The sequence below is a fragment of the Bombus impatiens genome, unplaced genomic scaffold (genome assembly GCF_000188095.3).
Source record: "Bombus impatiens unplaced genomic scaffold, BIMP_2.2 scf_0233, whole genome shotgun sequence".
NCBI classification, from domain to species: domain Eukaryota; kingdom Metazoa; phylum Arthropoda; class Insecta; order Hymenoptera; family Apidae; genus Bombus; species Bombus impatiens.
In genome coordinates this window covers 922,733-941,733 of record NT_176652.1, presented here as the reverse complement: position 1 = coordinate 941,733, position 19,001 = coordinate 922,733, and the positions used below count along the sequence as shown (strand labels likewise).

Below are 19,001 nucleotides of genomic sequence, written 5' to 3'. Positions count from 1 at the left end.
ATCTCCGTGTTAATTCATTCCTTCTAAATTACCGTGAATCTTCCGAACAATGACACCCCCTGCAATGTTAACTCCATGTACATTTCAAAATATTTTGTTATTCGCGTTGGTTGAACTTTCGGCTGCGTGAAATATCGGCAGGCATTTATGAACTATCCCGTGTAGCAGACGCGAGAACACCGTGGAAATAATACAATGAAATTGATTCAGACTTCATGCACGGAATACATTATCGAAATTTCCGTGGGAAACCGCGGCAGCGGGGCTAGCGTCAAACTATCGACGAATTTTTTCCTTCAGTCAAAAAAAAACCGTGCTTATCGGCGCAGGAAGCTTTAATGAAAAATACCAGCTGGATTGATTTCCACCCCTATTGAATTCTTCTCGACGTGAATATCGATACGCGTTACTCGCGTATCTATTTCGGGTACAAAACTTTGTAATGGAGCCGTTGAAGTGCAATTCCACAGCAACGTTGGACCATGGATTTCGAAATACTCTGGATCGCTACTATTATGGTATTTAATTCCGCTGCGGTCTTCAAATTTTTACGTGCTAATTTCGTTCTAGTTTTGAGTATTAAGAAAACTTTTAGTATTTGAAACAAAAAACCGTCGCGTAGAATTGAAACGACGATTCCTTCGCACTAAATTGAAAATATCTTTTAACGACAGTAGAAAAAATTCACAAACAACACAAGAAACAAACACAAAATTAATTATGTTAATTATCGAAATAAAAATCTTTCGAAACGTCCGTAGTCTAAAGTACAAATTATGTGGGTAATTCTAGCGAAGAAGCTTATCAACAGAGAAATAGAGAAAATTAATTGATGCAGCTGTATCTGAACAATTTGCGTGCGTGGAAAGTATAATTAAATCCTAGTGCATCTACTGTTCTACCGAAATAGAGCTGCATGAAAATTTCATTAGAAGATAAATGTGCACCGCAAAAGTTTATGGCGGTAAAACAACGTATCCTGCATCAAACGTCAGAGTCTCTATTAAAATACGTTTGAAAAGAGTATCTCCATAACAAGTTTAACGAGGTTTTTACTTTTACGAATCTATTCATAAAGAGTAGCCATGGAGGGTACTCTTAAATCCTATGTTACAAATAGTAAAACTGTTCGTTGTTATTTATTCGAAACATTTGCTCCTATTGTTCCAATCAACTTAATAGAGAATTTTACATTCCACTTCGCATATTTAATTGATATATATATCTTTTTTATTGAAGATTAAATCGTCAGGATATTTGAAGCTACTTGGGGAAAGGCAGATAAGACGGTATCTGCAGAGAGAGAGCGCGAGGGCAGATAACCAGGATACTGTCGCAAAAAACGAACTACGAAGGGGAGAGGAAAGAAATTTTTTTCTTTTTTGTCGGAGCTAATACCAAGGGTCAGTATATATAATCGCGGCAGGAGTGACCAAGGGATGATTCGAAGCCAAGGGTTGCGTCCCTCTGGGAGACGCCGAAACATTTTCGAGAAAACCGTCGACTGAAATTTTCATAAAGAAAACAAACCACCCTTCGTTGGTGAAAGAAATTTCTTATCTTAAGATTAGATGATAACTCATTTCGTGAGTAATTTATTTTTATTCGAACGTTTTATAGAAACTTTCGCCCGAATGAAACGAAGAATACGAGACAAGAGCCGAGGAATTATTTTTTTTAACATTTTGATAGATATTAAAACAGTAGAGATATTCGTTTAATTTCGTTTCACTGTACGGAGAATTTTTTATAAGAATTTAATATTTTTTATACTCGTAAATAAATAAAGTATGCGAAAAACAAGCTGCAGGATTAAACACGGCTTTTCAAATATTTTTCGAGCGCACTGATTTTCCAGAAGTTCTCGTCGTGCCTGAGGATAGTGGTTGAAAAGTTTGCTGTACTATTTACGTTTCCACCGTACAACGCTCAAAAACAAAGGAGGAGATAATTAGAATTTAAATCCGAGCAAACTGTATAATTCATCCCTCGGCAGTGATAATTGCCTTAAAAATAATATTAAAATTTACCAATAATTTGTTTTTCAATATAAAATAAAACTACTTTTGAACAATTTCTCCTTCAAGAATATATATCTATGGTCTGAGTCTAGTAATGAAAACCTTTCGTAGCTTCCGTCAAAAGCCACCAGAGTTTCCACCGTTTTATTTCCATTATTTTCTTTTTTCTTTCCTTCCATCTGTTTCTGATATTTTCCGCAAAAATGACCCGACAAGACCTTGTTAGTCGATATCGAGTCATGGAATGAATTCTTGGTTCGTTCTATCAGAGTTATTTTTATACAGCATCGAATCGAACTTACGATCGTTTTACTGCACTTTTACAGCTCACGTTCGAAATCTTGCCAATACAAATTGATATTGATACTTCTGAATCCGAGCGTGATAAACGTCCTACTTTGACTACTCGACTGCTGCAAAAATATGTGATCGAGTTTGTGTAATCTTAGTAGAAATGGAATTTAATAATTCATTACTGTTCTGATAATCGAGAGGCCACAGGAAAGCAAATATATAGCTTCGATCGTTTTTCAGCAGATCGAAGATTCTCAGAGGATTTATAATTTTCGTAGTAAAGCGGCGACGAAATTGCAATCTCAATATTGTAATTCAACGAGCTGGATAGTATCAATAATGCACTGAAATTAATCGCCGAGAGGATTAATCAAAGCACAGTTACAATGAAAATTTATTATATGGCGTAACGAAACGCAATTAATTTTATAACGTTCTACTATCCTTTATGTCATCGAGTTTTTGTTGAATGTTTGAACAACAGCGACGATAAACTGATACGTACATACCAAAAAGTAAGCGCGTTGAAAATTTTATGCATACGTACAGCTAGAATTATCAATTTAAATTAACGCAAATCCAGTATACTAAACAATCCAATCATAATTAATTACAATAACAGAAGCTTCGCGCTCCGACTTCGCACGTTACAAATCATTTTTCGACGACCTAACTTTCCAGACGAAAGTTCTCTCGAAACTTTACCGTATCTCTTAACCCCATCATCGATCACCAAAGAACATCGAGAGTCGTTGCTTCTGAAATTAGCATGCCTTTTTACAAAGGTCACCTCGCTAGCGGAAACTTTCCTCTTTGATGTTTATCATCGAACGATTTTCAAGGCTCGCAAAAACAGAATGGACAGCGGTTCGCGGCAATCAAGGGAAAATGAAACGTGTTCTCTATGGATGAAGCGAAATTTCTGTGCAAACGGAAACGTACATCGATTTTTTCGTTTGGAACGACGAAGAGACAGAAACAGAGACAGAGAGAGAGAGAGAGAGAAAGAGAGGCTCCCAACGGAGTCTCCACTGTTCTGCTATACGTCATAGTGCGAAAGTAGAACTTTTTTTTATCTTTTCCTCTTTTTTCCTTTTTGCCTTTTTAGAACAAAGGCAAGGGGAAAAGAAAAGGAAAGACGTGTTCCGGAGAGAGGGTAATGACGAGACCTCTGGCAACGCGGAATTATCGTGCACGCGTTATCGACGTTAATTGATCGATCCCGCTCGACTCGGGAGATTAATGAAGCAAAAGCTCGCGTTCGATGCGGTTCGGTGAACGGTGTCACGAAAAGGCCTCGACCATGACACCGGAACTCGACGTCGTTGAATGAAAGAACAGCGTAGGATCGTGTTGCCGGTGACCGCTAATGGCTGGCACTCACCGAATGAAGCACACTTGCCTTTCGTTACAACGCAACCCATGACTTTGAAGGAGAGTGACTGGTCGTTGATCGTCTTTATTGGTTTTCACCGAATAATTTCACCTGTGTAATTTGCGACACGGCATAGCGCAGCTCTTGTTAAATTTTTATCGCTAGATTAACAATATCGAGGCAATTAGAATGAAATAGGAAATACACCGGATCGTTATGAACACGAAGAATAACAAAAATTGGAAACGGAGAAGTTGCGATGAGCTGGGCGGCTCGTAGACTGTTTTCAAATCTCTACAGTTTTGCAAATTTTCAGATTTTCGTTTCTCCTTTTCAAAATTTTCTTCTCATATTCGATCATGTATCTCGGTTTTTTAATACTTTCGCTCTTTATCTTCCACATTCGTCGATTAACATTTAGTAGTATTGAGATATGTATAATTTTGTACGTTGGACTGGGTTAAATACGTAGTAGAGATACTTGTATGTGCCAACGACGAGAGCGCGCTGAAAATGCTGGTTTTCATTCGATCGCCAGGGTTAAGCAGCGTGCGTCACGGACTGACACTAAGATGGGTGGTCGCCCCTTAGGACTTTTCTGTGCGCCGTTGGCGCTACCTTTTGTCTAGCACTACCACGCCGTTTTTCCCCAGAGCGACCTGGTGTCCGTGCGAATTTCCTCCACGTTAATAAAAAAAAAAAAAAAGAAGAAAAAAAAAGAAAAGAAAAAAAGAGATACTTGTATGTGGGTATCAGTGTGTGGAGATATGTATATGCGTGGCGTCTCGAAAACAGGCGAGTGTAAACTTTTTTTCAGTCGGGTAACAGTCGGGGTAGAGAAGAAAGTGCTGAGACGCGAGCAAGTGTGTATCGATGAATATCTTAGAAATCGTCCATAAAATAAATAAATAACTATTCTAATATTAATTCCAAGTGTAAATTTAGTGTTCCTATAACATTATTTCGGCTACCAAGATACACAATTCTCAACAAGTAGATGTCGTATAATGATATTTTGCTTCAGAGATGGAAGAAGATAGAATCGACGTTACGATCAAACACAAGTAACGTTCGACGCATCATGATCGTAGAAAATACAATAATCCTATACAATTTATTTATTCATGGATATACCGTTGCGAGCAAGAAAGCGCTCTCAAGCCATTTAGTTGCCGCGAGAGCAGTTTAGAAGCACGCGAGATCGTTTTAGCCGAGAGCCCAAGATGCGTGTTGGCAAGTCCAACAAATGGCATTGGTGAATTAATTATTTCTAATTACTTCAAACTCCATATTTTAAAAGAGCGTAATTATACCGCTGTGAATAGAATTTAATTTCAATGCAAGAATGAAATATCGAAGTTGCAGATAACAAGGAAAGGAAGTATTTGGATCCCGGAGAATTACAGAGTAACACGCGGACGCGAAAATACGAACGTAATCTATCGCGTGGTCTTGCGTCGGATAAACGACGTCGAATCCGTTCCTGTGAAGTAAAAACGAAATCTTCCGTAATGGTCCACGGAAACTCGAAATGGCTCCCGGTTGGTACGTTTAATTCCAGTTCCGCGCGAAATTAGTATTCACAGGGCGAACTCTAGTTCCCCGAAGTTATTATCATACGATAGGAACATTCGTATCCCGGACATTGATTTATTAAAGCAACCGATAACCATGAATTAGTTACGCGTAACGCATGGCTCTGCCTCAATTGCTCGACTAATGGGGAAAAGCTCGAAGGAATGGCATTTTTCTGCCTTTTTTTTTTTCATTTCATCCGTGACGAAAGTAATAAAACTAGTGAAAAGGATCGATAAAATTATTTCGCCGGAGTAAACCGAGAGGAAATTCTATTTTTGCGTGAAACCGCCGACGAAATAGCGAAAAATTGAACAGTTACGTTCGGCTGGAATTCGCACGAGTACCAACGCTGGTAATTTTTTAAATTCCATCGATTGAAGTTGTTTCACGAGTGAGATGATCGCCGATATCCATCGCTAGGACACGAGATATTGTTGTTATTCGTTTTAGCGTGTCCATTAATCCGTAATGTAAAACAGATAGTTTACGCGAACCGATTTCGGCTATTATTTCCGAAAGAACGATATTAATCGCGAAAATCTATTAAACTTTAATATCGCCGCTGTTTTCGACGAGCCTGCGTTACAGTAACGCGAAAAGATTGCTTCGTCGATGTATCGAAATAAAGAGTCGTTATTGACCGTCGTATAAATTCTTAATTATCGTTTTCACGGTGGAAAACCAGATACTTTATGGCTATTAAACCCTGTAGCAGAAGACAATTGCTTCTATCTTCTTGTCTTTTCTTCTCTTTTCTTTTTTTCTAATTCAAACGGCGAAGGATGCCGCGGACATCCATGTATAATATCTTTTTACGAAATACGAGAGAGGCATCTGATTTAAGAGAAAAGTTGAAGATATAAAATAGAAGACGTTGGCGCTTTCGAAGAGTTAGAGAACGAGCGAGATATGAAAGTTGGCTTGTCTTTGATTCAACCTTTAAAGTGAAAAAGAACATTCTTTGAAACTACTTCGTTCTCTTAATCTATATAATGAGAATATGTAATTTAAAGGGTCATATCTTAACTATGGCTAAGGGGCTTACATCTTAATTATTTCTTTCGGACGCTAAGAATCTACCAGTGGAAGAAATTTATTGCGAAATTCTATGCAAACAGTTTCGAAACTTTTTATCGCTTCACTCGATTTCCTATCTTTAGATCTTGAAAGCTTAATTCTATTTCTTCTAAAAATATACACAGATATAAATTTTCGATAAAGAGAGAAAGAAAATAAAAAAGAATTATCTTTGAAACGATATTAAAAATTATACTAGCGTAAGAAGAATGTCATCATCGTAAAAATAGAGAAACATAGAAAATAACGTACTGTACTACGTCTTTGAAATTTGTAAGAAAGTACATAGAATTCGTCCTATATCGTAGACACAGTGTTCAAGTTCATAGGATGTTGTAATCGTCGGATCTGCCAGCCAACTAGAGCAATTCTATTTTGCTTCGTCGAGGGAGTACAGACTGCTTCCTTCCTTTGATTCTTTTTATATCTAAAGGAAAAACGAGCCAGTTAGGAGAGAAAGCTCGTATTCTAAGCACGTGTTGACCTATTTCCATCGATTAACAATGAGTTATATAGGTCTATAAACCTTCGTACTTTGACGGCAAAATGGCGCATCGACCACGGAACCTTGTCGCGCTGTCTGACAGTGATCGATTAGTATCGAGTGCTGACAGATGATCGCGATGCGCGCTTTGCTAGACAAATTTTTATGCGTTTGAATTTCTCTTCAAAAGATAGAAACAAAGAAACTTTAGCAGAACAATGATTAGGCAAATATCAGTTGGTTTTCTGTTTAGAAATTTCGTCCATATTCGTAAGCATGTTTCATCAAGATTTTTTATTTATATTTTCTTCGGGATTTTCATAGTTTACCATATATTTTTAAATACTATTTTAATGCAAATACGGAAGAACACCGCTCTTCGCTTAGAAATCCTAAACTCGCAAATAATTATACTCGTTAGTGAAAATAATAAAGTTTGCCAATTTGTTAACAGGTTAAATAATCAACTGAGTTAACAGTGTTAACGACTTCAGACACGATGAGAAGTAACTGAATGTATTTCACTCAGGAATGGAAGAAAAAGTAGGATATTTAAATCCTTCAAAAACGATTATTTATACGATGTATGTAAAAAATAAGTAAATAAGTAATTACGCGTAGAAGAGAATTTCACAGTAAAATGCTACACATCGAAAGAACTCGGATAAAATCTTGAGAAAAAATTCTGAATACAAAAAGACCGAAAGATATTTTAGCAGAAAGATCTGAAGGCTACATACGCTTGCTACACGGTGGAACGTTGAAATTCCAGAGTGTAAAATTTCGTCATTCGGGGAACCTGGATTTTCGTGGCATGTGTTCAGAAAGGCTTCTACATGCATCTCAAAGGAACTTCGTAGGACCAAACATCATCTGCATACTCGATGTACAAACTGTGCTACGAACGAGATAAAAAGACCGACGTTCTTTCGGTGAACGTTCACGCTGCAAATAGCGTAACGAGTGCAGCTCAACGAAAAATACTGATTCGATATTATACTTGGTTTCTTCCATGTTCGTGCGTCGAGTTTTCCGATCGAAGCGATAAATATATTTCCTATCGATATGAAGTGCGAGATACTATGGTAAACAACGATCGAGTTCGCTTAATTAATCGATTGAAAATTATGCGCGTAAAGCATTTACATTAAAAATAGCAGCCCGTACAATTTCTTTCTTCCAATTGTATCAATGCATTATGTTTCCCACTATAATTAAAGCGCCTAGTCACTATATTCAAGAGAATATACAATTACTTTCTAAATTTATTAAACGCGAAATAGTCTGCGTATTTTCGTAAATAAGTTTAATATATAATAGTTTAATATAATTTGATTGAAATATTTTAATCCCTTTTCTAACATAAAGCAGCATATAGAGTCGCGACGAAAATAAATATTCCGAACATCTGCTTTAAAGTAAACCGCGAGAGAAAGGCTTAAAATCCTTGTAGCCTGACGTTCTTAAAAATGGTTGAACATTGGAACAAATCCATCCACTAAATTCATTCTTTTCTAAACAACTAAACCAGTAAATAATAATAGACAAAAGACGCACACGTACGTCCGTTCTTCATAGGATAAAATCATTTGCATTGTCATTTACGTCTACCATAAATTAACGAAATAGCACTGCAAAGCACGTAACTACGCGAAAACTCGCAATTGCCTCGTATCAACAACTACGTCCATCTGTACGCCCGAAACATTTGCAAGTATCAACGGTAGCACATACATCGAAAGACCAGGTTCATATCGTAAATTACTCTATAAAATTAATCTGACTTTACCACAAATCAAAACAGCGAACCAGCCAAATTTACCAATCAACCGACGCTCCTTGTCAAGCAAGAAGTTCGCGTAACAGTTCTCTGTTGTTCTCGGTTCAACAGGCCAGCCAGAGTGGTTCGTTGACCCTTCTAATTACGCGCGACCACTTAATCAGCGCCGATAAATCAAGCCCGGAGGAACGAAACACACGCCTCGAGCATCTTGTTGCCACGTGAAAAGCGGTCTGGCAACACGCAGGAAAGGACGTACCACGTTTAAGGCGTCTACGATCGGACAAAAAGGACGACGTAATGGAAATGGATATCGATGAAGTTTAATCGAACCACTGTACAACAAGCGGGATCGGTATGCATGATAGGTGTAAGGGGCTTCGGATATTGGCTGGCGAACGACAATCGGTTGTCGCATTCAGGAGCGGATTTACGCGGATCATTGTTATGGGTTGCTTCGAATTCTCGGCTATACGACAGTATCCAAAGTTGCATTTGAAGTGAATATGCTTCGTTTCTCTTCAAAAAGTGCGTTTATTTGCTCAAATTATTACATGTAATATACGGTGAAACTAATTCGCACGATGTTAAACAGTAACGTATCAAGAATTAACGCCTCGAAAATTGTCTCGATCACACGCGTTCGTTTGCCTCCTCTGACCGATTCGACGGACGTCATTCAAATTTATTTGATATATATTCATGTAGTACGTCGATTATTTGCCAAATAATTGAAATTCATAGGTAAATTTCTACGTTAACGAGCCGTGTTTAACGAAACTTGGTTGGGTCTTATTGCCACTACCTATGCGCTTATTTTTGTCGCCGACTGTACTTATTTATCGCGAATTATTTTAGCGACGCGCCTGCCGGAAAAACTTCGCGTAGCCATTTTAACGGTCATAAAAACGACAACTCTCGAGCGAACAGCGTAATTAAGCGCGGTAACGATACCCACAGGCTTATTCGTTTCACCCCTTTGTTCCTGCTCGTGGCCGTCGTGGTTTGGCTCAAGGGGATTTAACTGACAATTTTTACTGTCGCAATGAATGCTTCCACTCGTCGTACACACGCCCCCGGCATGTCCCTCTCGACGACGGGTTGAACGCTCCACTCTCGTTCAACTTGTTCACAGGCAACCGTGAAAACGGCGGGTTAACTTGTTCTTCTCTGTGTGACTTTCGTATTTACCGAGTGTAAGGAAATAGGGGATGAAAGAAGGGATGTTTGATCAAAAGATTATAGTCGTTAGCTGATGATTGGTGGTACGTAAGAGAGGAAGAAGAAAGAGCCAAGAAGGAGAATCGCGATATTTTAGAAAGTTAAGCATTGTTTATGGCGTGTTTTCAGCCATTGGACTAGATAAATCGGTTACCATAATTGTAATGAATCGAAGGGATGTTATAAGTAGGAACGATAGGAACGATGAACGAAAGCATCCAGGCAATTTATTCTTCTTTCACTTGGTGATGCTTCATGGAGGAAACAGAAATGTTAGTAACATTGTGGAATTTGTACCTTCATTTTACAGATACCTAGATACATTCTTAAATACGTTGAATAGCCATAGCATTTCTGTTTCGTTTGAACGACACAAGTTGCTCTTAAAATTAAATAAAACGCGAAACATACACAGTTAGCTCTGTCGATTGAATTGCTTTTGTAATTTAATTATGAAAATTGTAATATCACAAATGCCAACTCGTAATATCACTGCTTTCGAAACATTCTAACCTAAAAGATAATAATACCGAACTATGTTGCAAAAGCACCAAGAAAATTTTAAAATGGCGCGGAAAAAATTCCAAAAATATGCCTATAAGGTACTATACGTCTGCGAGCTTATGAGCTTTCCGTTTCGTTGTAACGCGAGCAAAATCTGAAGTTGGAAACTCTTCGTTGAACACGACCGTTACCTAACCGCAAGATGATACTCGTATGTGGACAAAGTAATTTATCTCGCGGTAACCAGCCTTATTTAGATGAATAGTTTCTGCTCAACTCTACTTCTTTATTTAACGCCCAATCTCCTGTGTAATGCACATGTAATGGCCACGGTAGGAAAGGTAAAATGTTTCCAAGTGGAAACCGGTCGAGCGAATAACGAGAACGACGTTCGAACGTGCAAATTTCGGAAAACTCGAACGACTGTAAGAATCGTTAATTACTACGAGCACGATCACTCGCGCACAACGAGCAGATGACAAGGTGAGGTTTCGCGTGTTTCCAAAAAGAATACCAAGCTCGTTGCAACCCTCTCTGCGATGTTTCGTCACGTCACGACGCCAGACGCGAATAACACACCGTCGTAAATCACCATTAATTTACGCGCGGCGAAAAAACAAATTGGATCGAGAAATTAAAAAGCGTTTGCCGTTTTACGCGAATAATTATTGCCGGCCTTGTTTCTACCAAACCGTACGCATTAATCTCTCCGCCTCGGTGGGTCATCGTTATCCAAGTAACGTAAAAGATCCGCAAGAACAAGAATTTACCCTGAGGTATAATTTTACAAAGTATCGCGACTTTCAAACTCGTTAAATATAACACGCAGGGTGTGACAGAGATTCTTTGGAATCTCGAAAAACATCGATACCGGTGAAATATCTCGAAGATCAGGATTCCAGGTATTCGAGGAATTCGCTTTATTGCCGCAATAAATTGGAGAGTGACGTTGCATGGAAACAGAGGGAAAAACTGTATGATCGATCAGAGGTGATGGAAGCGTCCGAGCTTTTTGAAGAATAGCCCTTTGAGGCGAACAAAAGAGATTCGATGGAAACTTGAGGACACTTTGTTGAAATAAAAGCAATTAATCCCTCGGCGATGTTGGAAATGTTAATTCTGAATTCTTTTATGCAGCGTTCAGCAGGGTACAGCGTCGCCTGTAACGCTGCAACGTGGATTAGACGACGATGAGTTTCAGCGCGTGCAAAATGTCGAAAACGCGAACCAGCCGTCGACAAATACTTTCCCTATTGGCGCGCACGTTTATCGTAATATGTGATTTTTTGTCTTGTCTTTGCAAGTTTTGTCGCTTGCCAAAATTTCATTATTTGCGCTACAAAGTTTACGTTTAATTAAACCGGAATTGTAATCACACTTTACGTAGTTACTAATTGCAACGTACGTATGCGAGAGAAAGTTCACGTTACACCGAGTAAAACAGGAAATTCCAGCAGAGAATCGAAGTCTGACAACGGTTGATTCGAATGCTCGTTTAACTAAGCGATGCGATGGTACGATTTTCCTTTATAATGTAAAACATTTGGTCGGTTTCCATTTGTTGGCAACTATCGATACAGATGTACGCGTACGGTGTACCAAAAATTGCAAACTGCTACGTATTTTCCATAAAACGGTGAATAAAATATTTAAAGCTTCGATAATCACCTACGTTCGTCTCTATTTCAATTCCATTGGGAAATAATAATTTATCTGAGCGATTCGGTATTTTAATTATATTCCAGAAATTAAATATTCCTTCGAAATATTACATGTGCTCTGAATTACTGCAGAATTAACAATGCAACCGTTGATAAATCAACAAACGAAAGCATATTTTAATTCGCCGCCGGAACGATGTTTCCATTCAAAAAGTTGGAAAATTGATAATCAGATCGAAAAAGCGATAACGAAATATGTCAACGGAGTCTTGACACGGATCGTTTTTAAGCGTAATTGCCACCTTTTGAACGGTTTCTGGCAAAGATACACGATCGAGTGTCGTGTCACACGCGAAGGGAATCGATACCCGATTGTCTCGGCATCCAACGGTTTTCCGATTATAGAAACTGTTATGATCAATCAGTTTTACGCGTTTCGTGTGACGTTAATCCGTTCGTTTCGAGATTCCGCCGGCTGCTTCAACGATTCCGGTCGACGTTTATTTGTACGCGGTGAATTTCGCAAGAATCGCAAGTTCGCAACGGCAATACGACCGTTTCAAATACTGGACCGCGTTCATTTATCGCGGAAATTTGCCCGTTAAATCTCACGTAAACCAATTTTGCTTGAACATTTCATTGCGCTGGAAGTTTCGCAACGAACATGCCGTTATGCCCATAATAGGCGAAATTTTTGGCGCAAACTCGCGGCTTAAATCGCATCACCACCGTAAACCCTTCTTTAACGAGGATTTTGCATTTTCCAGATTTTCACGCGCAGATTCATTGTATTATTCTCTTTGAACTATTTGGCTATAGCTTCGCTCCGTATAATTATTCTTTATTTCAAATAAAACAGAACATATAGTGTCTATATACACATACTCACGAAAGTATTAGAACTATTAGAATGCTAGAAGTATTAGGAAAGTTTTACGAATATATATCGCGTTTCTTAGACGAAGCTTTTTGAAACTCTATCAGCGTTATAACGAAGAAAGACTGTGCTAATTACATTGGTACGGTTTGAAATAAATCCTGAAAATTGTCGCAGGGGTTACAAAACATTTGCTACAAACATATAGTTTGTAGAAAATTAGTACACAGCGTGAATAGTATCTTAAACATATAATTAACGCTGAAGTTGGTCTCATTAATATCGTAACTTATCGCTAGTAGTAAAACGACTGTTCAAATATTTTAATTATTTTTGCACTTGTAACAAATATCTCGTAATTTCTGATTCTTTTCGCGTTCGTTCCACATTTTATCGATACAACCACGATGATCGTGTCTCGTTACAACGTTAACGATGTTTGAAAATGTTTTCTATAACACGTATAATATGTGTATGTAATGCGTATACCAAGACGTTAAATCAAGCGAACGGAAGCTCGATGGGAATATGATCATCGGATACCTTCGACGCATAATGAATGTCGAAATATGGAAGAACGAGATAATAATGGTTCTTATGGAAAGTAAGAATTAATCTTTTTAACGACGATAGATACGTATGTGGTATATTCGCATCGCTTCGGAAACATAACTAAAAGTGTGCATAAATGTACGACTTCGTTACCGCGACGAATGAATTATTCGAATCGAATCCTCGTAGCCGAGTAAAGTATTTACAAGAATACTAAACCCTCTTTCATGCTCGAATTACGTGCATCGGACAAAGTTAAATCCCTTGAAATAACAGCTTCGAAATTTTGCTGCTCCATCCTTTTAGTAAAGAAAAGCAACCTAACCCCTGCCATGTCAAAGTTTCCATAACTGCAGATATTCTCGGAATGTGAGTAAGATCTTCGAAAGTTACATAAAACCGTCGAAAAAGAAAATCTTCTAAAACAGATACCTGAACAATAAAAAAGCGATTCTAGGATCGATTGCGAAAGGAACGTTTCTATTAATTTCGTTTTAATTCTTACCGTTATCTGTTGTTAAAATTAAGACGTTAGGATGTATGAAAAATGAAATATTATTTATAATCATTAAAGTAATAATTGATCTAAGACGTACAAGCGGCTATGTATAAGGATGGAAAAAGAAAAATAGAACGAATTTCAATTTCATCGTCAACGTTCCGTCTTCCGTGAACCACTAATAATACTTAAACGCATCGACGATAGAACGAAACAAGGTGGAAAACAGGAGCGACGAATATCGCGATTCCTGTCACGTATCGCGAAGAAAAGATGCCAGGAAGTATGCGGTACTTGAGTCAATCGGTGGAGATATTTTTTCTGCTCGACGAATGATTGTAACGCGATACTGACAGAGTGACACGATCGTATTTCCCTTTCCACGCAGTATCCGCCCTTTCCTGCTTCTAGGTTTCTCAAAAAAATCAACAGAATCGGCTATGTGCAACATCGCAACATCGAAGTTCGTTCACGTTCCGAGCAGCGTCACTCGCGAAATTCAATTCGTTGTTCGCCCTCGTTTTCGTTTTCGTTTTCGTTTCACGTCTTTGTATCGGGACAAAAGGACACTTCAGTTGGCGAAACTTCTTCTACGAAACTTCGTTTGGAGGCTGAGGCTCGACACGATAGTCTGAATCGTTGTAAAGCAACGAAGCTGTTGACGAAGAATTTAAATTCTGCTGCGGAATTCGTCGAAAGAGGGAAAATTCGTCGTCGTCACGGTCCTTACACGCGTTTATAATGAACTCTCCGGTTAAACTACGCTTGACGCTTCGACGATGCTTCGGCTTAATCGTCAACCATTCCCCGAGCTTGTACTAGGATTACACGGTCTCTTGCCCGGTATAGATACAGCGACTGTTTCCTCTTGCGTGCAGCGGAAAATAAATTCCAGGCCGAAGCCACGAAATCGCGTGTAAAGGTGAAATTCGAGGGCTTGGTTCTCCGCTTCGATCCGAGGATTGATCGAAAATCGATGGACTTGGTCTTTAAAGTCTCGTTAATAAAGGAGTTACACGCATGTATCACGTTGATGTATCGTCGCTCGACTAATCGTACAGATTTGTTCAAGTTTTTGCGCAGATTCTCGTTGAAAGATTATAGTACTAAAAAGCGTGAATGGACCGAAAATACGCTGATTTTAGGATGACTCGATCCGCGAGATAATTTAATAACGACTAAAATGTAATCAACGATATAGATGCCAAATTGCTTTTAAAGTACAGGTTGCCGATGATTTGAAAAATAAACTAACGTTGCAACTATGTGCTGTTGCAGTAACATTATCTTCCTGCAAAGAATATAATAAAAATGGATACAAGAGTCGATGGAGACGACGAGAAAGACGCGTGTCGACTACGCAAGAGATAGAAACTTGCGAGAATGAAAAATAAAATATTCTGAAATAATTTGTATGTATGATGGAAACGGAGAAAAGTAGAGTGACAATTTTTCTCTAGACTTCTGGATTAACAGGTTTTTGCGTTATGTCTGTTATCTTAAAATCAAAGTCGTCTTGAATCTTATTAGAGTTGCCTAACGATCTGTATCTTTGTGTTGTCGTAAGTTGTACTACGAGCTTATCCTTACGTGTAATCGATTACATCAAAGTAATGTGTGGAAATCGAAAACTACGTGGATTGGTCGCGATAGAAGACCGAATTTGCATATATGCGCAAATATGGTACAACGACACACGAACGTCGACCAATAACCGATATCGTGAAATTAATCCACGAATTATCTGATTGGATCACGTTATGCCTCGTTCTACGTCGCTTGGTATAAAACTACATAATAAATTGTTATTGTACTTATTTATATTACATCCATGATTAAATTTAATTGATTAATCTTCTTAATAGAAATTTATATACTACGTCAAACAGTATGATAAATCCATTTATGAACAACAGAGTAATCTGATCGCATCAATTACAGAATTTACCTACGTATTGGATACTGCATTCTCGGACAATGAACCGCAATTCGTGGCTATGAATCAGAAAATACAATCAACGATTTAGCATGTAATCGGTTGTAAACTCTGCGTGTTTGCTATCTAGTAATCTTCTAAAAGCACGTTACAGGCACTGGCAATATTATTTCTGTCGATTCTGCCGATACGATATTTTATAATTACTTGCTATTAACAAGGAACAATACCATGCTACGAACTTTTGTAATTTCAACTTTTATTTCGATCGCGTTTCTTCATAGCTGCTGTCATAAAACCGGATACGTTTTAGTTCGAAAGTAAAGCAGAATAAAAACGCTGTTAATAATAGAATTTTTCCTACAACAAAGAACCAAACTTCCAACTATTTATTTTTCTTCTTCTTCGACGATAAGAAGCGAATAAATTGACTCGCACAGCATCAACTGTGAACGTTTTCTCTTTGAGTCGCAGAGATCTTCGAACTTTGTTCTTCGATGAAATAGCGCCGACTACAACGTAAAAAGAACGACCGTGCTGAACCGATAAAAAATACGAATTAAAATTAATGAAAGAGGAAAGTCGTGAAACTTGTAGTGTATCGCGAATCGGATATTCAATTAGGATTCGAGTTTCAGCCAACTTGAACACTGGAAAATCGTTCCGCCGCGTTTTTATCGGCAACCTCGTTCGACCCAGCTACTGGCTACTCCTACTTTTTCCACCAACTCGAATCGACCTTCGCCTCTAATACGACCCGATACGCTACGCATTCGCGCGCCATGTAAATGTTTTTACTCGAATGGAATCGCGCAATCCAGACGAGTCTACGTTTCGAGGAGACTGAAAAATCGTGTGAAATCGAATACACAGGTAGTTGCGTTTGTAGGGGTAATTGTGCCGCTCTTCGGCATCCTGTTATAAAAGCTGCTACGCGACACCTTTGCAACGCGATACGTTACGAAGCCGAATTCCGATCCTGCTATCTGGCATCGATCAAAACTTGGCGAAAGGCAAACATCCCGGCGAAATGGTATACACGATCGTAAAAAGACAAACAAACAAGGGTTTCTTGTCGAGTCATCAGAGTGGAACTCATAAATCTGGACGATCAAGAGGAAAACTTTTCGAATAGCCGAGTGCCAAGGACGAACGCGATTGTCGGTCTCTCTCGCGTTCAGGAATTGATGTCCAACGTCGATCAACGTTTTGCATGCCCGAACTTCGTACTCTATCTAAAATACCGTCAGTTAACCTAGATACGTAGCGCTCGACCGTCAAACAGCGTCTCGCGCAAGTTCCTGTAAAAACATCTGTCTTGGCAAACGAGAACATCATCGAGGTGATCTATCACCGAGGAAACGACAACGTTCGAACATCCACGACGAAATCTCCTCTTTTCGTTTTATACGTTTTACCCTTCGAACATCTTATGACACGCGAAAGCTTGCTTTCTTTTTCGTTCGTTACGATTGCGAAAGCGACAGTGATGCAACTGCGAACAACTGCGACCCTTTGTCAATCACTGAGACAAAATTTCACTCACGAAATCTCGGACACGTACGTTCCATCCACGACGTCCAATTGGAAATAAACGAAGCGTCGGACCTGTCTGTGGAATTGCACGAACTCGCACTGCAACTTTGAAGATGCACGGGAAAAACGAACGAACGAGCGAAAGTCCCCGAACCACGAAGTCGGGTGTGCGCGGATCAACGGAACGAAAGAGGCACCTCGAGGCGCCAGAGGCCAGTCGCGAAACGCGAACCAAACCCAACTGAAGTGCGACGCTTCTGTACCCGCGACCGCGCCCCCGCCACCACCCCCCTACCCCCATTAAAACCACCCGCGCACGCGTTTCGCTCCGGAAGTCGGATGCGGGGTTGCTCGCGTCTTCTTCTCCGAAGGTTGGCCACGATTAGCGCTCGACATTTCACAATTTTCCAAGGAGAAAGTTTAAGGGATCGCGTTGACTTCGTACAGGATACCGTTCGCATGATTACAGTGAAGTTTTCGACGATTTAATCGCGCCGATATTGGAAAATTAAATAGTTTAGGTGAATAACTTGAGATTAGACGCTGCGGTATTATAGGATCGAGGTTAGCAAATACGGAGGTAAGAAAATGTGGTGTGAAATAAAGGCAGAAGCAGCGGGTGACGAACAAATTAAATAAGATAGGCTACAGCTATTGTTTGCGAAGATAAAAGTAATATTATATATACGTACATATAAAATAAATGTAAATTTCAACGCACTCGAATAGCTCGTTTCGTATCATATTGCAATATACGTAGAAACCATCATTTTCTAGAAAAAGTTTGTTATTTGTTCGTTCTATTTGTTCGTTCGTAACTGGAGACTTATAAATTTTTGTGAACGTCATGAAGCGGCACTCGTGGAAGGAGTAAAACTTTTACTTGGTGAATAACGTTGTTCTTCGTTACACCAACCAAGCCCGACGCAAATTAATTACAGACTAAATGTGTAAATAAAATAAATAGTGTTACAGGAGTGTGTAATTGTAGGATTAAACTGCAAACAAGAGGTAAATAATTAAATATTTTAAACGTTGTCGCAGCACGCTTCGAAATATTTTCACGACGCGTTAATCACATCCTTGTGACAAAAGCTTTCAGCTGCTACTACTTTACGCGAAGGATTATACATGCAGAAGCCACTATATTTACAAAACAGAGTGTTTTCTGCTATGGTGTCTGGTATAATCCCCTTCGTTACTTCCTGAAATGCCTAAAATTGTAAGGCAGGATAATTATCTTTCTTCGACGATCTCGCATCTGATACTTTTAAAGTATACAGAATTACACAGAGAATTCATCCAGAAGAAATGATAAAATCTTCCAACGTAAAAAAAGAATGACTAATTTACTTAACTTAAAGTAATCTTCGCATTTCTATCAAAGCAAACAGAATTGTTTTACAAAGTTGATTTAGAAAAGATTGCAAAATATTTCAGCATCTGTACCTCACGAAAAAATTGGTAATTTATTTAACTTACAACGTTCAGATTTACTTAAATGATAGTTATATAAAAATATCAAGATGTTCTAATAATTTTATTTCAGAAGGGTTACCAATTGATTCAACCCGAGGTATTCGGAATTTGTTAAGGAACTAATTTA

At 38.7% G+C, this 19,001-nt stretch overlaps 1 protein-coding gene across 9 annotated transcripts in view; it reads right to left on the bottom strand.

Moving 5' to 3' along the window:
* Positions 1 to 17,636, bottom strand: part of LOC100741138 (glutamate receptor ionotropic, NMDA 2B) — a 317,617-nt gene extending 299,981 nt beyond the window's left edge. For 8 of the 9 annotated variants that reach the window (XM_033320050.1, XM_024366714.2, XM_033320051.1 and 5 more), the window contains exon 1: positions 17,424 to 17,636. The gene's annotated coding sequence lies outside the window, so the exon portion shown is untranslated. Of the gene's footprint in view, positions 1 to 17,405 lie in introns of all 9 variants that reach the window. The other variant, XM_024366713.2, reaches the window with a different exon arrangement.
* Between the last annotated feature and the right edge of the window lie 1,365 nt (positions 17,637 to 19,001).